Source organism: Nelumbo nucifera, chromosome 4 (genome assembly GCF_055504915.1).
Source record: "Nelumbo nucifera cultivar China Antique chromosome 4, China Antique-T2T, whole genome shotgun sequence".
NCBI classification, from domain to species: Eukaryota; Viridiplantae; Streptophyta; class Magnoliopsida; order Proteales; family Nelumbonaceae; genus Nelumbo; species Nelumbo nucifera.
The window spans coordinates 63,854,868-63,860,376 of NC_142652.1; positions in this window are offsets into that span (position 1 = coordinate 63,854,868).

Here is a 5,509-nt window from a genome sequence, read left to right on the forward strand (position 1 = left end):
ATAATTTTTTTTATAATATAAAAATAATAATAATTAATTTCAATTAGGTTCGTTCATTAAACTTATGAAACCGATCAACCTGATCAACTCGGCCCGAGTTGGTCAGTTTTCTTGTATTTTAGGTCGACTTTGGTTAAAAAATTTCCCAATTCGACCAAGTTGGATTAGTTTCACTTTGACCATTTGTAAACTGACCAAAATCGAACAACCTAACCTTGGATATATATTAATATTTTATATTTTAAATATAAATTTTAATGTGAAAAAGTGAGAAATTTCCCATATTTCTTAGTCTAAAATATTTTATTTCATAAATCAAATTTTTAAATTTATTTTTTAATAATTGCATTGTAATTTTTGAAATTAAAGTTGTTATTTTGTAAAAATATAAAATTATTTTTTTTTGTTTTTAATAAATATTTAAAAGTTATTATATAATTTTGTTAGAATATTTAAATAATTCTTAATTTTTTAAACGAAACTTTCTTTAGATATATATATATATATATATATATATATATATATATATATATATATATATATATATATATAAAGTAGGGGAGAGGATAAATTGGAATAACAAATAATTTAGGAGAGACTTTCTACTAAATTAGAGATAATTTTGAAGATAAATAGGAATTAGAGATAATTTTAAAGATTAAGAGGAATTAGAGATAATTTTGGAGAAAGTGGGAGATAGTGGGGGACATAGTTTAGGAGAAATTTTAAGAGAAGAGATTATTTAGGTTTTGTGAAAATGCATCTCATTGGTAGTTTCAAAAATGACATGGAATAAAAAAATAAAAAATGAGAAAAGATGAGAAAATTTCTTTATTGCCATGTTTTAATGTATACTAGCGGGGACCCGTGCGATGCATGGGATTTATTAAGCGGAAGCTAAATAATAGAAAGGGTCATTACTAAATTATCCCTTATAGTTTCATGGATTTAGTAAAATCTACCCTATAGTTAGCATCTTACTAAAACACCACTTATAATTTGCAAGTTGGGCTTCAACTGAGAATTTGGCCTTCCTACGAATTTTCCTCGATTTGGACCCGGATTTGATGTCGATGCAGGCTGAATCTGCGAAAGCCCAAAACATAAAAGTTGTAGCTTTCTCTCTGATATTTCCATTGAGTCTTGAATCAGCCCAATCGGATCTCGGATACGAGAGTTAGGCCCAGATTATTGAACAGTGCCGAAACTGTGAAAAATCATCTAATTTGCCTTGCTTTTTCTCCTGATGCCTTCTTTGATGCCCTGCACCGAAATACAGGAAGTATGAGTCCAATTAAGTACTAATTCAGTATAAAAGACAGAATATTTGGGGATAAAAATATGATAAATTTTGTTCTCATCAAATCCCCCCACACTTAAACTTTGCCTTTCCTCGGGCAAGACAAAACTCAAGCTAAAATAAAACAAGAACAAACTAACTATCCTACCGATTTTTAAACTCAACTCACTTTCATCTTTTTCCACAAATATTGTAGGTTAAATATTGTAAACCATTAAATCAACACAACCAATTCATACACGACTCATTCATCAGTCAATCCAATTTTTGCTACTACAAACTAGGTAGTAAACTAGGGAAAACATTTTTATCTCCTCTCTCTCTCTCTCTCTCTCTCTCTCTTTTCTTTTTTTTTCTCTCTTTTTTTTCCCTTTGGTGGAAGTGAGTGCATTTTATGCTCCATCTCACTTTTAGGATTACTTGGTCAGTAGGTGCATTTTATGCTCCATCCTACTGTTTGAATTGCTGGCTAGTAGGTGCATTTTATGCTCCATCCTTCTATTGAATTACTTGACTGGTAGGTGCATTTTATGCTCCATCCTACCAAAAATATTCATCCTATTTACTTAAACCTGAATTTAGGACTAACTTAACTGGAAATGGCTTCAGATAAGTCACATACCCCTTGATCGTACCTCATTACTAGGTTCGCAAGAGTTTTCCTAGAACATTGTTTCAATTGATTTCAGAAAGAGTTGAGGTTTTGATTTTTTTTTAAAACAAATGCAGAAAACAAGACCTAAATCAAATTTTAAAACACAACCTAAATTCTAACCTAAATCCTAAATCCCCTCCCCCACACTTAAAACTTACATTGTCCCCAATATGAGGTTAAATGCAAAGAAATGGCAGAAAAACTGAACTAGAAATGTAAAAACAAAAAGAAAAAGAAAAAAAAAACAAACTTCCCTTATCATAAACCGGATCCTTCAGGTCTTGTAGTTGCAACTTCTGATGTTTTCCCCTCTCATCCATCATGGGTGTGTTTAAATATGGAATAGGGGCTTGCAAAACAGAGGGTAATGGTCTCTTATTAGAAATCGACAACATCATATAATGAGCATTACCTTGTCTTGGCTTGGACCCTTCTTGACTGGCCTCCAAATTGTTCAAAACCTCCTTAACTTCCTCATCCAAGTTATCTTTCAAATCACTTTCAGGGTAAGGGAGAGGAAGTTTAATAGCATCTAAACTCAGTTTAGGTGTACTCCCTTCGATCTCCATTTGAGAATCGGCTGCCTCAACTTCCTTGTCATCATTCTGGGTCTCACCAATTGTCTTCCCGCTTCTTAAAGCAATGGCATTCACTTGCTCCCTTGGATTCTTCTCCGTGTTGCTGGGTAGCCGTCCCACATTTCTTTCCGACAACAGATTCACAATCTACCCCATTTGAACTTCTACGTTCTTGATCGATGCTTCTGTTAGACAGTTGTATGCCCTTAGCTCCAATCAGAATGATGTACATTATGAATTTATTGTAAATGAATAAACTACATATTTGATTCATGTTCCTGTGGTGTGTTTCTGTGTAATACCCTTAACTGGGCAGCAGTTTGGAAGGCTAAGTGAGCACATAACCTTATTGGGCCTAAAGCGCATTTCGAACTGGGCTGATTTGATCAGTTAAAAAATGGGCGAATTTTGAGATTGGATTAGCAGATAAGATTAGGTCTTAACTCTATCCACTCAGAGAGTCCAGATCTAAATGAGATTAAGATCTAGAAACGTTCTAATGAGATTAGGAGAAGGCTCATCCAATCTATAGATAAGATAAGGGTTTACCCTTATTGCTTGAATGGAATTCTGATCCAAATCATATTTGGATCAACAACTCCTAATGCGATTAGGAGCTGATCCTTTTAAGGTTATAAAAGGAGGAGGGGGCGACATCCTTTTGAGACACTTCACATCCTGTCTACAGAGCTGAAATCGTAGAAGGGAGAATTTAGCCGCCCAGCGAAATTCTTTCTTGCCGCCTCCTTCCTGCCGCCGCCACACCTGCCAGTTCGATCTCCAGTTCAGTGGGAGAAATCAAGATTGGATCTTGATATCAGTTCGTTGTGAAGGGACTGATAGGAAGCTGTGCTCACATGCCATCCTACTAATTCTTGCGAAGGATTAGGTTCTTGGGAAGAACACTGCTGATTCTGCTCCATCCTGCACTGCGCCATCTTCAGTGGGAGCAGTCTTTGGATCCTTCCTTGGGCGTGAACAACTTCGTTGGGAGATATTATTTCACCGTATCAGGTATATCCCTCTCCAACTGCTTTTGTTCAGATCTGGTTCGGTTCATTGTTTAAGAATGATCATTGAAAAAAATGATTTTTCTAAAATAGGGAATGCGATTCCCAGTAGGATAGAGAGAAATTTTTGAAATTCTCCCATTCTATTCCTCAAGATTCGGGCGTCCATACAATGTATATCTCATCCCCCCAGTGGTATCAGAGCCAGGTTCAAGTCTTGAACCGAATTGGATCAAATCTGAACCTGTGCAAATGGGCAGAAGGCGTTCTACCCGATATGCGCAGATATAAGGTTTTTCGGGAAAATTTATTTCCAGTTAATGGGCGATTAATCTGAAATTAAATTTTATAAATCTGATAATTATTTAGAACTGTTCTTTATAATTTTCTTATTTTTATGGGCTGTTCGTACACATGGAGATCGAAATCTTTATTGGCGCAGGGAACCTGCGATTTTGTAGTTTCTTGATTATTTTATTACATTTGGTTTGTAAATTTTTTTTTTTATTTTAGGCTGAATGTATAGGCATTCGGTCTGATGTAATTATAATAGAAATTAGGTTTTGTATTTATTTTTATTTTGGATCGAAGATGACAACGCAAGGAAGGAGATTTCGTAGATGGGAAAATCACTATCTACGATTTGCAGTTTATGAAACTGCAAACTGTGATCTAACCTCTGTTTTGCAGGATGGATTGAGCGAACCGCCCTATATGACTGATTCTTGTTTTTCTTTTATCAGTATTTAATTTCAGATTAATTTCTTGAATTAAATCTTTAATTAAAGATCAAACCCTAGACCCATTCGAACTAGATTGGTCCAAACTGGTTGGACCAAATCTAGGGTTCGATTAAGGCTGAATGTCAGCCCCTTTTCTCCCACTAATGGGCCTAAGGATTGATGATTAATTGAAAGTTTAATTCGGCCCAACCTGTAAAGGCCCAGTTTTAATCTGTTAAAACTGCTAAAAGCCCACTTCGCAAATAAAGCTATATGGACCAAATTTATCAACCCTAATTTCTGCCCATATACCTAGATAATATTAATGGTTAATATTATGGGCTTTAAATGGGCTTTACAGATATTAAGTGATTGGATCAATTCTTCTCGGCATGTGATGTGCTACGTACATGGGCCATAAGTGCTTGGCCCATTCTGATTCGATAGTGGCTCTTGCGCACACCATGGCTGAATGCACTTCATTGCCATGGTGTCCCTAATGGTCATTGGATGACCTCCCTCAGTGGTGGGCCCCACACCTCCTGAAGAGGATACGTGCGGAACCCTATCCGATTTGGGCCCATCGAAATCTGGCTTTATGAAAGTCAGTGGGAGCCACTTTGGTTTGACCTAGATCAATTAGGGCATAATTTCTCGTTCCCTCCAACAAATATGAGTGCATGTGATAGGGAGATTCATATGATGAACTCTCTAAAGGCCTTCCATCATTAGCATGAGGATGGGTCCTTCAGTAATGAGGAAACACACCAGAAAATGGGCTATCCATTTGCTGTTGGGCTTGTCTGAATGTTTCATAAGATGATAGGGGCATCATAGACCGATGTGGGAAGGGCTTCACCAGAAAATGGGAACTCTCTCATGGTACCTTGGTGTTCACGAATATGATAGGTGAGCCCTCACTGGATAGAAAGGTTTACCTGAAAATGGCTCTGAACCTTGTCGGACAGAGGCCAAAGTGAAAACTTATATGATGAGTGGATATGATCCTTCACAGAAAGGTGGTGGGGTTTTGCTGCTGAAACAGTTGGCTCCATGCACCCTATGTGGTTTCCCACATTTCGAGAGACAAGTCGCTGTCTTTGTCACTAAGATGGGAGGGAAATCTCAGAGATGAACAAATGGAAATGGAACATAGATTAAAAGCCATATCTATGTAATAAACATGAATCAAATTAGGTTGTGGACTGATATTTGTTGTTTTATCAGAAAATGGCAAACGGACA